Source organism: Crocodylus porosus, unplaced genomic scaffold (assembly GCF_001723895.1).
Source record: "Crocodylus porosus isolate Cpor-Errol unplaced genomic scaffold, CroPor_comp1, whole genome shotgun sequence".
In the NCBI taxonomy this organism is placed as follows: domain Eukaryota; kingdom Metazoa; phylum Chordata; order Crocodylia; family Crocodylidae; genus Crocodylus; species Crocodylus porosus.
In genome coordinates, this window is record NW_017728951.1 from 53590350 (window position 1) to 53608833 (window position 18484).

Consider the following 18484-nt stretch of genomic DNA (forward strand, 5'->3'; position numbering starts at 1 on the left):
AGGTCAGCCAGCCTGGCTGAGAAGAGTCTCCTCCCCAGGGGAGAGAGGTGGAGGCCATCTCTTCCCAGCAGCTCGCTGCCTCTCTTGCCAAAGAGCAGGCTGTGGTCATGGAAGCCAAAGCCTTCCCAATGACACCAGCTCCACAGTCTTTGATTCACTGCATGGATCCTCCTCTCCCTCCTCAGCCCATAGCCCGAGACTGGGATCATCTGGACTGGCTGACTTGAATACATCCAATCCCTCCAGAAGTTCCCTAACTAGTTCCTCACTAAGCCTTGGCCTAGGTGTGCCTCCCCTGGGGCCTGAGGGGGGCCTAGCGGGGGGCGTGACTATTCCGGTCCCTGCTTAGGAAAATGGAGGCAAAGAAATCATTAAATATGTTGGCTTTGTCGTCTGGTGTGACCACCATATTTCCTAACTTGTCCTGCAGGGGCCCCACATTACCCGGAACCTTCTTTTTACCCCCTATGTATTTAAAGAAGGACTTGTTATTGTCCTTAATCTGGGAAGCTAGTCCCAGTTCCATCTCTGCCTTGGCCTTCCTGAGTGCCCCCCTACATCCCCGAGCAACTGCAGTATAGTCATCCCTGGTGATGGCCCCTCCTTTCCATTGGGTGTACGCATCCCTTGTTCCACCACTGAAACAAATTAGGAGACAGGAGTTCTGGTGGAACTTCTACATTTGTGTTCTTTTAAGATAGGTACAGAAATTCAAAAATCCTAAGGAAGAATTGATCTAAGTTATGTGATTTTCTGCAAGTAGTGTAATTTAGATCTGTAGCAAACAGAACACGCATTTGCCCTGGGGGATAGTTGGCAAATCTCAGACTGGGTTCCGCCATTTTAAAACCAGTCTATGTGTGCTGAACTTCTGTTTTATGGGCCAAACCTCTGTTCTGTTACATGTATAGACTGGTTTCTGATCACTTATATCAGTAAAAGTATAATGTCTGTACTTGGCCGTTGGCTCTAATACATCACAGCTTTTAATCCAGTGCTTCTTAATCTCATTACACTCAAGGTACCCTCAGAAAATGCAAGCTCTTAGGTTTCACTTGTTTTTAACTACAGAAAAATAATACAGCAATTCTTCTGTTGCAAAGAACTCAAGCTACAACAGGTCAAAATGTTTGAAGTCTCTGGGGTTATCTTGTGAATTACATATAGGTGTTTGCATACCTAACATTGCTAATATCGCATGTCACCCCATGACACCCTGGAAGTGACGTATGATACACTTATTGTTGTAAACATAAACTTCACATTAAACATGTTAAGAAGTTATACAAAATTATTCACATTAAACACATGCTTAATGACTGTTCTAAATGGGGACTGTAAGGCCTAATCCAAAGGCAGCTGAAGTCAAAGGAAAGTCCCTTTCTGATTTTAACAGATTCTGAATCAAGCCCTTACCTCCTACAAGTAGAGAAAGAATAAAAATTAAGCCTGGAATAAGAGTTTATTGCACAATATACCTATGTTAGGCTACCTAGAAAAGCTGATGTAAGTAGTTCATGAAAGACCTCAGAGAAATTGTTAACATGTATTCATGTGAGATATTTATAGAAAAATTGTTAAGGAGAAACTGATAGGGCATCCTTTCCAACCAGATATAAAGCATTTCCTTTTAAGAAAATAAACTGAGTCCAATATTTCTATTTTATTCATTGTTGTATATTAATCATTTATTGTGTGTATAATGCTTTGACATACAGCAAACGGAGAATGAAAGTGTAAAGTGTTGTGGCCAATAGAGGGATGTTGACTGGAGTTTTGAAAAATCAGTTTTGTTGAAAATGCTCAAGAAATAAAAGCAGGAAAAAGAATAGAAACGTAGTGGTGCACTAGTTAATTCTGACTGCAAAAAGTTATAGTGTGTGTGTATGTGTATGTGAACCCATGGACAATATATATATAAAGGGGTTTAAAATTAACTTACAGTTTGAAGTTGTAAATATTGATCATACAGTCATTTGCCTATAATCATATTGAAACATATAGTGAAACTTTTGAGTAAAAATAGGTACCTGCATAGTTGCAGGCCTGAGTTAGATAAGACAGATGTGACTAGTCCTGGCAATGTGGATCATGAGACTGTGTAGCCCCAATGGGGCATTGACTCACATTAATAAAGGCAATTAGTGGAGTCCCTGAGGAAAGCCTAACCAGCCAAAGAGTGATTGTGGATTTAAGGGACCACAGCTGCAGGGAGGCATCAGAAGAAGCACTGACTTTGATTTTTTGTGTTTTTTTCTCTTCTTGCTAAGAAGGGGAGGATTCCCCATGGCAGTTTTTCTTTGTCACACCAAGTGAAGGAATCCCTTCTGGATGGGAGGATCCCGAGCATTAAGCCCAAGAAAAGAGATGAACAAAAGACAAGAAGAGAGATAAGATTTGCTCAATTTATCAGACCAGGCAAAGAAGTCTGGGAGCTGAGTTCTGGACAGTTTAAAAACTGTTTCCCATATCAGAGGTAATTAACCTAAACAATAACTGGCCTTGAGTTAGAGAAAACAGTCAGGCCGACTACATGCATATGTTCCAGATTATATCTGTTACCATGCTAATAACTGGTTGGTGCATGGCTGGGGTGAAAGGGGAGGGTGCCTTGCTCCATAACAAGAAGGCAATATCACCTCCCAAAAGAACAATCCATCAAGTCATGGCAGGAGAGAATTAGGTGGAAATCAGAGTCTGATTGGCTGGGCTAAGGCATTCCTGAAAACCATGTACAGGTGAATGTCATCAGGAAATTGCAGGCCATGCCTTTACATGGTGGTCTCTAGACATATTGGAAAAATAAAATTACCCTTCAGGCCAGGCTACCATCAAGATTTTATTCTTTGGGGGTCCAACAGGGCCAGGATGAAGCTCTAGCCAACAAAGAGCCAGAAGTTTAAAAAAAATTGTTGGACAATTGAGTAGCTTCAGAATCTGAACCCAGAACCCCGCACTTCATTTAATGACTAATGACCAAGTAGAAATTATTTTTATTGCTTTATTAGGCACAGTCACCCGTGTTTCTTGTTGGTTAACTATTTAAAGACTGATATAAAATTCACAACACAAGTTGTTCTGCTGTCATATGTTCTAACCATGGCATTAACAAGAGGAAGCTATAATGAAAACACAGGCTTAGATGACCTGGAAGGAACACCCTGTCACTGTTCACATTACATTTCCCACTGCTGCTACTCAGAATCCCTATAAAATTTTCAGACCGAATTTCATGAGTGAAGAAATTTCCAAGGTCACTACACAAAGCATTTTGCAATCCTACCTGTTCAAGGCTTGATTTATTTCACTGGTCGTAGTCTCACCATTTAATAATGAAACTGTATATAGAGCAACAGCTACAAGGTAGTACGGAGAATAAGGAATCATACTGATCATGCTTATCCTACATGTGATTAGGATTTACACTAAAAATCAAAATACCATTACTGAACAATGTGCAATACATAGAGCAGGAGTATCAAACATGGGATGGATTCATCCTACAGAGCCATTAGACTATCAGTGGACCACTAGAAAATAAAACCAAGGCCAGGGGAATCTAGGGCCCTTGAGCTCCCATGGACATGGTGATAGGTGGCAAGAGGGTGCGTGAGGGCTGATACAGCTCCAGTTGCCCTCCAGTTACTTCATCCATCACAACCCAACCTCCTGCATCCATAGTCCTGCTGCCATCATGGGCTGCCTCCCCTTTTGCTGTGTATTCTGTATATTGCTGGTAAGGCATGAGGAACATGGCAGCACCATCAGTTCCTGTTCCAGGATGGAACAAGCCATAGATGATGCATAGGGAGGGCACAGGGGAACATGTGCCTTCCCCAGATTGGCCACCACTGAAGCCACTGCCAGCTTCTGTGGATGGTCACTGCCTCCCCCCTTGCCACTAATATGGCTGGTGGTGGGTGTGGGCAGTCCTGGCTCTCTGCCTGTCTCTCACCAACCCCCAACCCCCTCACTGCTGCAGCAGCCTGAGGGTGGTCCTAGCTTGCTGCCACCACACCATTGCCACTGCCACTGCTGCTGCTGCCTGAGGGGCAGTTTCCATGCTCCACCAGCCTCTGGAGGCACACATCATTCATGGAACATGCAGCATGTAGTGGGAGCCAGAGTGTATGTTGCCAATGCTGCTGCATGCACTAGGCAAGGACCAGAGCTGGCATCACCACATCTGGAGCTACCTCCTGGTCCCAGGCTGGATCTGGCCCACAAAAGACCTCACAGTCCAGATCTAGCCTGGGACATGAGATGAGTTGGAGACCTCTGACACAGAGCATCCATGCAGGTTTTGGAAGGTGAACAAGCAAAAATTTTGCCTTAGGCACCCAGCTATTATAGAATAACCTTCCTAGTTTTCTGTCTCTGTCTCTCTCCCTTGCTACAGCAGAGGGTTTCTCAGGAGAGATTCTGGTGAAAGATAATTGAAAACAGCCTGTTTCAGCCTTTGAAACTGAAATTCAGTCTCCTCTCATCCAAACTGTAATGTGATGATAAAAAGAGATTGAGTCTGAAGCTTGTAGCAATATGCTACAATATGAGGCATCTTCAAAGGTTTTGATCTTTAAAATTGCATTTAAAAAATGTAACTAATTTAGAAGCAGAACAGACCACTTCTGGGAAACTTCTAGTAATGCTGCACATATAGTACTTGTTCTGCAGAAAGCGAGAATGATAATGCCCTAGTGTGAAATATTGGCTCCATGGATATTCAATGGGAATTTTGCCATTGATTCCAAAGGGGCCTATATTTCACTCCAGGGTAGTTCACATAGCTCCCATCCCCTGCAAAGCTTCATTAAAATGAAATTAAAAAAAATAAAGAGGAAGAAAAGATTGAGGACCTGTGATTTTAAGGTCCCCAACTTACACTTGGCAAGGTCTGTGTAACATAACACCCTTCTGAAGCCAGTCCAATTAAATGTGGGTGAACATTTCCCTTCATATACGGAGTTAATTACAGGAACAGGCCTAAGACAGGCAAAACCATATGTGTGAAAATATTTGCCATTGATTTTTAAAACCCAGTTTCTATAGTAATTAGTTATTGTGGTTTTTCCCTCCCCTCCCCTCCTGCGCAGCAGATCGAGGACCAGATTGTATTTCACCATTTGGGCAACTAAGTGTGATTCTATTCTACTTCAATGCAAGTCCTGTGCTCTTCCTTATAACTGCTTTTTTGTTTCTCAGTCTTAAGGGTAAGATGATGGTTAAAAATATAGATGTATTAACGAATTTTCAAGGATGCATACCAGGTAGAATCAGATCATATTAAGGCACCTAAATTCACTTAGATGCCCATGATCTGGCCTATAATCCTTTCCAAAAAATCAGAAATAATTAAGCTTTTTTGATCCCCATACTGGCTTTTCAAAAATGCTATTCATGCCTTTATAGTTCCGAAAACTATCAGGTAAGGTCAAGTTATGTATAATGATCTGAGAGTTATATGGTAAATAATATGCATAGTTAGAGAGCATTTGGATTGCTCACTGACACAAACTTTTGGTTTATGCCTTTTGTTAGAGTATCATTTTTATCCAGTCTCTACTTTTCTGCACTTTGCTTTGGGAATTAAAAAAAAAAAACAAACCACTGTGAATTTTGAAATGGCATAGCTCGAACTGAAAACCTTTTAAAGTAAATACCTTTTTTATTATTAAAACCAAATAAACATCCCTAGTGCCTCCCTAAAATATAAATTAGTTATCTTGCTCCTCTGTTATGTCCCTTGATTAAATAATTAATCATGGCCAGATGCAGCTTGTTGAATTTGTTGTTCCCAAGAAATAGAGCTGCATATAAGAGACAGAGAAAAGCTGCTCTGGGAAAATGTTACAGAAAAGCAGCTGACTATGAGAGCTGTTGATTTCTCCTATGGCTGTTTAGTATGAGTCTGTAGAAGTTTCTAGCTTTACCAATATATTCCCAGTGGGAAAATATCTTTTTGATTTATTCTGTGAGCATGCATGTACATGCCTTTTCTGAGAACAACATTGAATGCACTTGGCAATGCCTTTGGTCTCCTCCGTGGCAATGGGAAAGAAAAAATGAGAGGGAGAATTTGCAGTTTTAAAAAGGAAGGAGGGAATTCAGTGGAATAGCAGATAGTGCAGTAAGATTATCTAAAGAGTAGCTGTTTAAACCAAGAACCTATTGGCTTCATTCAATAAAACCATAGTCAGGATGAAACAACGTCCTATATTACTTCTTGTTGTAAGAATAAGGGGGGAAATCAGTTTAAACAGTTTGCATTCAGATTAAGGACAACTTGTACTTGATTCTGTATTTGCCCTGGTATAAATTAGAAGTGGAATTATTCAGGAGTAAATGAGATCTAAATCAGGTACCATCTCCCATTCCAAAGTAGGTTCCTAGTAATCATGCCAATACTGTTTCTCTTTTCAGGTACACAGGCACAATTCTGGTTCAAGCTAATAAAAATTTCATGTGTGTACCTAAAAGAAAAACAAGGCCTCAATTATAATCCTACAGGCCCACAAAAAAGAGTATTTATGTCCTGAGTTTCATGGAAGGAACATGTTCAGTTGTATGAGGGGACACTACAATCAATCTGTATCAACAACGATGCAACTGCAATTGCTGTTAGCCATACCATACTGATTCTGTATAGTAAATATAGTTTAAAAAGGGTTGTTTTGTTTGTTTGTTTGCTTGCTTATCTTTGCTTGTTTGTTTTAACTTAAAAACCTAACAGAACAAAGAAGTCCATAGAAACTGAAAACAAAAGACAGATATTTTGGCTTTTGGGTGTCTTCCTGTGGAAAAAACTTCATCTTCCTTGTGAAGGAAACAGGTCATCACATTTTCTACAGGCTCTTTGACACAATGGCGTACTTATAAAACTTCATTTTGTTTTACTATGCAGTCTCTGGCTTCTTTGTTTTAGAAGAAACAAATTGGGGTCACTTGGTCCCAGGGTTACTTGGGGTCACTTGGGCCCCCTGGGCTACTTTGGGTCACTTGGGAACTGTGGTTTTTGCCCTGTGGAGTCAAGGAGGGATTTGTAGACAGTGATAAAATGACACTAAGCTCCACATTTTCCTCTCATTAAAATCACTGCAAATCTGTGCAGCATCATTTATTTCAGTAGTATTGGGGGCGGGGGAGAAAGAGAGAAATCGACCTTCCAGTCAGAAAGACTGTTCTAGCAACTGCAAGCAAGGAAGAAACTCACATTATGGTGCTTTGGAGAATAATTCTGTCAAGGAAGGAGGAACTTTTGGCAAACCACAGCATTTCTTTCCATGCAAAATATTACTCTGCCTATCCAGGAAGTTTTGAAATACCTATTCCAACTGCTAAACATAATGAATCAACCCTCCTCCACAAGCTCCATTAGAAAGTAGTAATTTAGTAACATTTATCTAAAATTAATGTCATCATATTCTATACATTGCAAAATTAATACCTATTTCTCTGGCTAAAATTCTGTTTACAACATACACCATGATTTTGGAACTTAAAGCTGCAGATTTCTGGCAGTATGTAGTTTCCAGAGGTTACAGTCAAATGCCTTGATTCTCATCTATTCTAATGTTGCCTTGCTGACTTGACACATGTCAGATCAGTGCTTGGGATCTCAATATCACAGGGTTAGGCAGGAGGGTGTGACATAAAATTATACATGTACACACAAACTCCACATACAACACCATGGGTTCACACACACATGCACATACACAAACATGCAAACACACAGTTCTGTGGCTGTGCCTTAACACTAGGGGGTGCTTGAGGTTACTTGGGGTCACTTGGTCCCAGGGTTACTCGGGGTCACTTGGGCCCCCTGGGCTATTTTGGGTCACTTGGAAACTGGGGTTTTTGCCCTGTGGAGTCAGGCCAACTCTCAGAAACTCAATATTGCACTGTTAGACAGGAGGGCATGGTGTACAATTGCACATGCACATACACAAAAATCAATTAGGTACATACACACACACTAGGTGCATACATACACTCTAGGTGCATGCACCCCCACCAGGCATGCACACACACACTACCAATCCAGGCACATACACATCCAAAATTACCAGCCTAGGCAAATGCATGCCTATCACCAATTCAAGCACCTATACACACACCATACAGACCAAAAGAAATTAGGCCAGAGTCTATTACCAATACCTGCACACCCAATACACATACATGGATCACTAATTTGTATATCATGCACACAGTGACATACATGTATATCAGTTCACATACATACCACTCACCTAAACATGCACACAGGTGAGTTCCTAATTTGTGGTGTGTACATATGTGCTTGGTGTACTTGGGATACCAGGGGCAAGGTTATAGTAAGCGAGAGAAAGACAGAGTGAAAGTTGCTAGGACTGGGATTAGAACCAGTAGACTTAGAAAGAGATGGGCTGAGGAGCTGAGGCTTGGGGTTACTTCAGGTTACTGCTGGTGGAGACTGAGATGAAAGTTGCCAATGCCAGGATTAGAACCGACAGACTGGAGGGAAGTTGGGGTAATGAGGTTAATTGGTGTTAACTGAAAGCAGAAAGCTGGCAAAGCAAAGGAGTGATGCCGGGGAGAAGCCCAGAAACTGGAGCCGGAGCAAGGAGACTACAGGGGAGCTGGGAGGTACGTGGGGAGAGGAAAACTGGAAACAGGGCTGAAAGCTTGCAGAAAAGGGGCAAAGAGGAGGCAAAAAGTGGTGGGAGCAGCGCCCAGCGATTGCAGAAATCAACAGGGCTAAGAGCTTGCAGAAAGCCACAGGGCTGAGAGGATGCAAAAAGTAGTGGGAGCGGGGCTTGCAGAAAGTGACAGGGCTGAGAGATTGCAGAAAGCAATAGGGCTCAGAGGAGGCAAAAAGTGGCAGGAGCAGGGTTAAGAGCTTGCAGAAGATAACACGGCTGAGAGATTGCAGAAAAGGGACAAAGAGGAGCTGAGACATGGCAGAAAAGGGGAGACAGAATTGAGAGATCAGGAAAATTGTGGGGGAGGAGGGGAACTGGAGCTGAGAGAGAGAGAGAGAGAAAAAGATAGAAAGAGAGAGACAGAAACCAGAATTTAAGATAGGGAAGGAACTGGGGCTCAGTAAAACACCACCCAACTTGGGGTTATAAATGATAGTGGTTTTATTGAAGTGGGGAAATGGTGACATGATATTTTATTGGTTCTTTTGCACACACAGACACACAAACACACACAGACAATGGCAGCAAGGCTTAAAGAGGCTTGGTTCAGGGACTGAAGTCCGGGAGGAGAGAGATACAGTCTAAATTTGAGAGGAAATATGCAGGTGATATCTACCTATCCCAGGCTGAAAGTGGGTCCTCGATGGCCAGCCGGGGTCTACTTGGGCTCGGTGTTGTCCAGAGAGGGGTCACCGGCAGGGCCGCTGGGGTGAATAGGTGGTATGATGTGGAGCTGGTCTGGTCCAGATGGAAATGGCATGCCCAAGAAGTCAGTCTTCACTACCCCTTTTATGAGGCAGACTACCTCTGGTCTCCTATGGGAAAGACCTGCCCAGGCAATGCCAGTCCTATTCCAGAGGGTTCCAGGTGTTCTTACTGAGCATGTGTAGCCTTGGCACAATGGTGGGTTGCCTCATCTTTTGTTACTTGAATGCTGAGGGTGGTTCCAAGGGCTGTGTCGTTGGTCCAGGTATTGGTGTTGATGGTTCAGTCACTCAGAGGGAGCTATTTTTAGACTTACTGCCATTGTCTCTCAATCACCCTTATTCGTCCCCATTCATTCAGGAACCAAGTTACATAGGAGGGGTAGTATGAGTCATAGGTTACACAACCAGACATGGGGAAAAGATGGAGGCTTGACATGATTTATGCTATCTTACATATGTAGGCCTAAAACAGTAATCACACAATATAAAAGCAGTAAAAAAAAATCAATACAAACATAAGAATTATCACTAATAACAGTGGATAGCTATATCAAAATAGCAGGGCACTTATTTGCAAAGAGGGGAGAGAAAAATAAAACTGACTACCTAAAATAAAATGTTAAAGCTTATCCTACATCTTAGCTTACTTATACTTATCTATAGGGAATAGAGAGGGAGAGAAAAAGTCATAAATGTTTGGGGAAGGGGAGGGAATGCATTTTAAAATAGATAAAAGAAAAACTGGGGGTTTTGCTGCAGGGTTACTTGGGGTCACTTGGCCCCAGGCTTACTTGGGGTCACTTGGTGCTCTGGGGTGGAGGCAAGGGGAAAAGCCAGGGACAGAAACAGCAGAGTGGGCTGTGAAGCTGGGGGACAGAGAGAGAGCAGGATGGCAGCGAGAAGATGCTGTGGAGCAGGAGGTAAAGTGTGGTGGAGCAGAAGCTGGTCAGAGAAGCCAGGGCCAGGAGGCAGCCAGGAGGCAGAAGGAATTGGTAGCTGGGAGGAAGCAGGAGAGAGATGGCGGTGAGAAGATGAGAGGAAGCTGGGGCCAAGAGAACTGGGAGATAGCAGGGGCAAAAGCTGGGAGGTAACAGAGGCAGGGGAGAGGTGGCAGCAAAAGCCAGGGCTGGGAGGCAGCCAGGAGGTGTAGGGAATTGGGAGGTGGGAGGAATCAGGAGAAGGCAGGGGAGAGGTGGTGGTGAGCAAAGGAGAGGAAACTGGGGCTGGGAGAGCCAGGAGCTGGCAGGGTGAAAGCCAGGATGTGCTGAAGGCAGGGAAGAGGTGGTGGCAAGCAGAAGAGAGGAAGCTGGAGCCAGGAAAGCTGGGAGACAGCAGAGACGAAAGCCAGGAGGTGGAGGAAGGGGAGAGGTGGCAGTGAAACCCAGGGCCAGGAGAAGCAGGTTTGGATACATATTTGGAAGTAAAACTAAATAAAATTTTGCCAAGTTTCATATGGTTTCCAGTTCCTTGATATTGTATTTAAGTCAGATTCTCAGGAGGATGCACAGAGATTCAACAAATATGTTTGCATGACTTTAGGTTTTTGTTACTCGAGTTTTTCCCAACCACCAATACACCATGGTAAATCTGTGTGGGTGAGGATCTGTAACATGAGAAGGATTCTTTTTTATAATTCTTGCATAATTCCTCACAGCAAAAAAGCTGGTACTTAATACAGAGGCAGTGCTGCAGCTGCTTCCACTCATTTTGTGAACCCAAGTTTAGATGAAGGAAGCAATCCCATCCCTCTAAAACTGTGGGATACCCCACTCTAGCAAGGATTCTCATACACTTAAGCAGCTGTACAATATAGCACCTGGTTCCTAAGGATAAAATCCAGCACCACTCCAGTAACTCCAAAGCCCAAGCAAACAATTACTGTAAACTCAAAAACAAAATGGCTCACTTGCATCTCTGTTTAGAATGGTGTTTCATCTGGCATCTTCAATTACTCTGAAATGCAAGTGCCATTTTACAATTGAAATCAGACCATTATCATTTTAAGGTTTCATTATTGCTGAATAAATCTCTAAGGTAAAATGGATACATTTAAAAAAATAAAGTTTGTAATTCATTTTTCCTGGATTGTAGATATTAAGAACATTATGCATATGCATTAATATTATTAAAATGCAAAACTCTGAAAAATAGGAATAGCATGTCCTTCTTTATTATGCACTGGGATCACAATACATATTTCATTAAAATATGCATGCAAAGGTCATGTCCATTTTATTGGCTTCTTACTGGCAATATATTATTATTTAAAATTCAGCTATATTATCCCCATGGGCTTGGATCAAAAGAACTTTAATATGAAGCTTTGTGTAGTGTCTCTAGTGCATAAAATCAAGGGCCAGACTGATGTCATGCTCTGAAGCACGGGAATACAGATTTGGTTCTCTTCTGAATCTTTTACCTCGCAGGTTTGTAATGAGAGTTGTTATAAGCCCCAGTGAATTCACCAGTTAACACTCATAAGGGCGCTGCGTTGAAGTCAGCCCTGGCTCTTGGGTTACTGGCACTACTTGCTGTCATGGGTTCTCCAGGTGAGAACTTGCTTGGGGCCCACAGGTTTTTATAATCTCTTTGAGTGCCCCTTAAAGCCAGCCCCGTCATGGCTTCTAGAGGCAGTGAGCCCCTGGCTCCTTGGACTCCAAGACTGGCCTTTTGGTCCCTAACCCCCCTGATTATCCATGGCCCCTCAGAGGATTGTTTCGAGATTAGCTCTGGGTAAGAAAGATTACTTCTCTAAAAAAAACAGAGTGCATCTGAAAACACATGCATCAAAACAAGCACTTCTTCTTAAACAAAAATGGTATTTATTGTCAACAACAGTACACAGAGGCAAAGGTCTTTCTCTTCTCTCTTTGCACTGTACTTCTCAAGTGCCTCCACTTCAGCATTGGAGGTCTCTTCAGGTGCAGGGGCCCGATGTGTTGACATATCCATATCAGTGCATTAGTTAGTGATGGCCCAAACTCTAATAACAACAATAATAGATCTTCTCCCACAGACAGTTAACCTTTTCTTTCCCCATGTACAAGCCAGTTAGGGAAACTGATATATCAGTGTAATGTAAACACATTTAATCCCAAAATATTCTAAGAAAACCATAGTCTGTCACACATCTACACAACTTTAAATGAAGGGAAACAGAAGAGACTTCAGATCCATGCATGCAAAAATCTCATCTCAACTCCGGTGTCTGCACTTCAAGAGCCCTTGGGTCTTGTTCTGTCCTATAGCTGATTGGAACATTTTCCACAAAATAAAATGTAATCAGACCTGGAATGCTTCATGGGGCCTAATTATGAGGGACAGAGGGAAGGAAAAACAGAAAGAGTAAAATATTTTGGGAATTGCTTGGTATGTGAAAAACTTGGGTTCAAGTTCCTGCTCCACTTGGTTCAGGATGATCTGAGATGAAGAGCTCTGTTCTGAACCATGCCTCTCATGCCCTCATATAAACTGTCTGTCCCCTCACTCAAAAATTGTGTTCAGGTTTTGAACAATGTGTGAAAAGTTTCCAGCTTCTTCTGCTGTCTGCTACATTCTTGTCAATAGCTGCTTCTCTGCTAGGTCCACTTCCCATTCTGACAGAACAGCTACTTAATGAAGCCATATGGAACTCCTAGAAATGCCTGAGTGCACATGTACTTTGGTGGATTAACAATGGTGGCTGCTGTCTAGTGCTAGAGCCTCTGGTGGTAAGGGAGGGGTGGGAAGATACCATAGACCAGACCAGGGAGGCAGTCACCAAGAACAAGAGGTGAAATTTTTTAACTTGCCAGTTCCTTTATCATGTGCTCCCCTTCTCAACCTCAAAGACCAATTCAGATACTCACGGTACCTATCTGATGATATGTTGCTATACCAGATTATGTGGAAGGAGAGGAGCCAACTCACTGCTTTTTACAAAGGAATAGACAATATACACACTACCTGTTAGACCTTGACTCCATGCGACGCCCAGTGACTAGGGAGACAACGGATCAGTGCCATCACACATCACCTGCACACACTGCTCATCAATAGCTGTATTCAAAACGGAGATAGCTTCAGACTAGCTCCAACAAACCGGGGAGCTGCTCCGAATGTTAGTTCTTTCCACATTTATAGACCCTGGTTCATGTTTATTAACATTTACTCCATCTTTGTCCCTCCTTTGTTCCACCCATATTCCCTCCTATCTTAAGCTTCGCCTCCATGTACTGTTTATTTCATTAGCATGGAATTACCTACGCATTTAATTTATTTACATGTCTTTTTGCTATGAGAGCATGCCTAAGACCATGTCCCTGGCTTTCAGCCATTTGCGATTTCTTGACTGCTTGTATTTGTTTGCTTTCTGGCAAAACTTCTGGATTTTTGGTCCAAAATGGGGGCAAAAAGAGAACAGGAAAGCTACTGTAAATTGGAGGTTTAGCTTCAGATAAAAGCAAAGAGATACACATAGATGCATGATAACTCGTTCTAGATCTCTCTTCCAAGGAAACATATTCTCAGGACCTTGTCATACAGGATGCTTAGCACACATTTTATCTAATATCACTGTAAGTATTACTTTGCCCTATTAAAAGTTAGAACATGTTCTGAGCAGTTCCACGATGATGCTTACTACAATCTCAAATATGAACAGATCTCTGATTGTAGGTCCCATCCTGAGCACCACAACAGAATCCAAAACTGGTTCAGCTGATTGTTGGTCCCAGCTCCAGTGCCACACTGGTGTCTTCAATTCATATTATCTCTGTAGAGCAATCTAACAGTAGCTAAACACATGTTACTTAATACAATTTGCAGATACTCCTTGCACAGAAAGTTGTAACTTCAACACAATAGGATTGCAGTTAACACATGTTTGTTTGTTTTTTTTTACCACAATTTTTAAGTGCATATAACAAGTCCTAAGTATCCCATGCAACCAGGCTCTCAGCCTCAGCCCTTTTCAGCCACCTACAGAACACTGCAGATAGGTTTAGTCTTGTTTTTCTTGTAGGATTGTAGTCTAGAACAGTGATTCTCAACCACAGTGCCATGAAATCATTTTAAGGGTATCCCTGAGTGTCGTGCAGTATTAGCACCATTAGATGAGCACACATCTACAAATGATTCACCAGACAAACCCAGAGGGCATTTGTACACATGCTTTCTGCTACAGCGCTGGGTGCTTTAAAAGCACCTGAAGCTGTGGCGCATGCAGCTGTGTAAGTGGTGAAATGGGCTTTGGCACTGAGAAAATGATGGCAGCACTTTTGAACTAAACCACATCAGAGGTGTTTTAGTTCAAAGGGACACTGCCACCATTTTCTACGCACTGACGTACATTTCACCACTTATACAAGTGCATGTGATGTAGCACAATGCACATCAGCTCACAAGCAGAGCAAACTCAATTAATCAAGTCTGCTCTGCTGCACCAGATTTCCAGTGCATCCCAGCACAGAAATGTATGTGTATATATGCCCCAAAATTTCTAATAGGACACCATAGGTTCAAAAACATTCTGACCTGTTGTAGCCTTTCCAAGGTCTTTGCAACAGAAGATTTCCTCTGTTATTTTCCTGTAGTTAAAAATTGAGTGAAAGCTAAAACTGGCATTTTCCCAAGGAGTGCCTTGAGTCTAATGAAGGGTGTCTTGGGTCAAAAATGGTTGAGAACCACTGGCCTACAAGCATAGCAGGTAATGTATTTTAACATGTAAGCAGGTAATGGCAAATAATTTAAGAACTGTCAGCTATCGCTCCCATCCCCCTCCAAACTATGTCTTTGACTGGAACCATTTTCTAATGTTGCACCTAGTCCAGCTCATATTTGCCTGTTGTGTGTAACGTTATGTGATTTTCAACATAGACACAAGGAGTTATTATAAAGTAGGTAAGCAACTCAGTGTCAAATCTCTTTAAAAAATGTTCAGTCACAAGGAAGTTAACGGTCTAATTCTTAGCCCATATCTGAAATTAGGGGCAGAGGGGAACCCTGGCTAATGACAGAAAAGAACTGGGCTGTATTTACTAAATTCTGGGACACACAGGAGGAACAAATGCAGAGCTGCTTGTGATTAACTGGTCATTGAATGAATAGAGCAGGAAGGGGGCTTCCCTATCTTTCTGTGAAATGTGGTATAGCTAGAAAACCAGTGATGCCTTGACAAGTGAAATGTGGGGGAAGGAAGAAATAACAACATTAGGACACTTGGCAGTACACAATTCCACAGGGGATATACAGAACAGTTGGAGAGATTCAGAAGAGAACAGAAAACAATAGTGAAGGTTATTCCAGCCTGCAGAGTGAATTGCTGGCCCACCTTAAAAATCTAATTACATCTCATGCATCTAAAGACAGTGTTAAAATGTGCAAGCATTTGTAACTGCAAGAACCTTTCCACTGAAGTACAAGATTATTTTCCTTCTCCACTGGAGCCTCATTTCAGTAAGGATGACAGCTCTCTTCCCGGGGGGGTGGGGGGATTTACCATTTATTTAAAATAATTTTAAATAGGAAACATAGAAAATGGGATGAATGGATCAAAATTATTGTGATCTACCAGTAATAAAAAATGTATTAGAAAGAAAAGCACTTTAAAAAAAAGAACAAGTGTATGCAAACACTTAAGGTACATATTCTGCTTATTAGACTCATTGATGCTATTCTGATGTCCAAGTACAGTCCTATTTCACCTTGTTTAAGCCCTTGAAAAACTGTTAATGCTGAGATTGTGGGGGTTCATCTCAACATTTCTCTTTTGTGACAGCTAAAATAAAACCATATCACAAAAGTAGACGAATTAACATTTTTTTCAGAAGCTCAAGCAAGGTGGAATAGGTTTGCAATTTAATACTCTTAGGTTCCTAACTACCACTTAGATACCTAAGCAAATGTACATAATTAACTTAAAGCAGAATGTATCTCCTGCTGAAAAAGGGATTAATAGAAGGGATCCTGAAACACTCTTTCCCAGCTGGCAATATACCAATAATTTGAAGATTGCAGGCAGGGGCGCTAGACCTCAGTGCCTCCTTCCTCCTAAGCAGCTATGCTGAGATCACGGTTCAGGATCTTCCAGTTCTACTACTGCATTTTCAAATGTATTAGTACAAGTCCTCCATCCTGCCCATATTTAATCAAAACCCAGAGTGTTTCAATTCCAAGTGTATGAGATTTAAACAGCTACTGCCAGGCATACTTTGTCAGCTCATGTAAGTTGTCATACTTCCAATGAAGTCAATGGAGCTATACTTATTTATCCGAGAGGAGAATCTGCCTCAGGGAAGAAATTAACTTGTAGCATAGGTGACTCCATCAAGCTCCTAGATATATGAAGAAGCGAAACAACTTAATTATGAGAGGGAGGAGAAAGTAATTTGAAGCCAAGTGGTTTAGATAGATTCTAAAAATGATAATCCGAAACTCCAGGTACCGAACTGGTCAAGAGTTGTATTTAAAGTTAAGAAGCTAATGGATATTTGAGCTTTACCTTGCCTTTGATTCTTATTAAATTCATCATTTTCATGTAATGCTGATAAGTGGTATGTTTCATTGTAATAAATGTTCTGTAGTTGTCCTAACCCTATGGATTACTCAGGTGGTGTGAAATCATGTAGTTCCTTTGACTTCAGTGAGTTTAGACTAAGGGTGGGCAAAATGGCAGATCTGGCCAGTGGCCAGACTCCATTTCCCAGAAGTCCTTGCCCATGGCACTGTAGCCAGTCTCCATGGAGACCCCAGGAGTGGTGGTGTCATGACAGCATGGGGCCAGGGTTTCTATGGAAAGTGGCCCCACCAGTGCTGACAAGACATGCGGATGGGTTGGAGAGCTGCTCTGGGGCCAGAGCTGGGATCTTGCAGTGGTGACAACATAGTCCAAACTAGGGAAGAGCCACAATCCACTGCCTGCACTCCCCTGTCCATTGCACGCAAGCAGTGGATCGCAGCAATGCCCTGGATCTAGACCAGGCTGTCACTGCTGCAAGATCCTAGCCCTGGAGCAGCTCCCTCCCCAGCCACACACCCTGCCAGTGCTGCTGGGGCCAGTCTCCATGAAAACACTGGCCCTGCCCTGTCACAGTGCCCTCTACTGGGGTCTCCATGGAAACCAGCCACAGCAATGCAGGCAGGGGTTGGTGGGAAATGGAGTCTGCTGAAGGCCCAATCCAGATTGTGGGCCTGACTTTGCCCACCCCTGGGTTAGACTGAAGTTTTGTCCCTCCATAAGCATTAGTTTTTAAACTTAAAACCATATGATTGTAATCTAATTATTAATGATATGGCTGATAGCAAAAGATATCATATTAACTGAAAAACTTCTTTAGAATTAATAGAGAACAGATGTAGTAACAGAGATCTTCTGGATGTTAGAAGGAACTTTGTATATAATTTATTTTTCCTGAAAAGAAAAAAAAATTGCTGTGGAAAAGTGAAATATTGTAAGGCCAACAGAACTGTATTAGCAGATTTCCAGTCTGTCTCTAAAGGGAAAAATACTGAAAATGAATAAAAAGAAATACAAAATTAATCAAATTTTATATGGGGGAGGGGGAAGTATAGCATATACTTCTTAGGCAACAAAATCGTTATGATTCAGGAAAAAATCTTTATGTTTTTAACATGAGCATTATAACAGTTGGAAAGCTCTAGAATTATGCTGAGCACACAAGGGGGAGAAAGGGAATCTCACATATCCCTCAAAGATAAAAGTCACTCCAGTAGCAGCTTACAGAAATTTGTACACAGCAAAATTTAAAGAGAAGGAAAGGAAGCATTTTTATCCACTGAATATAAGCAGATAAATATAGCCTAGACATGTACACATCCAACTTCAAGAGTAGTGTAGCCTAGAATACATTTAGAAAAAATATAGGTTTGTTAAATCTCATGTTCCTAGTGATGTAAAAATTGCTGTTCGTTTCTTGGGAGGCGAAAAAAACTCTTAGTCACAGACACACTCTATTAGCAACACAAAAGGTATATATTTGCAAATAGGGTCAGAGAGAGAGACAAAAGATCAAACACTCTGCTGCCCCCGAGGGAAACTGCCCAGCTGGCTTTATCCCCTCTCTCCTGACCACGTGTGCAGAAGGAGGAACTTTT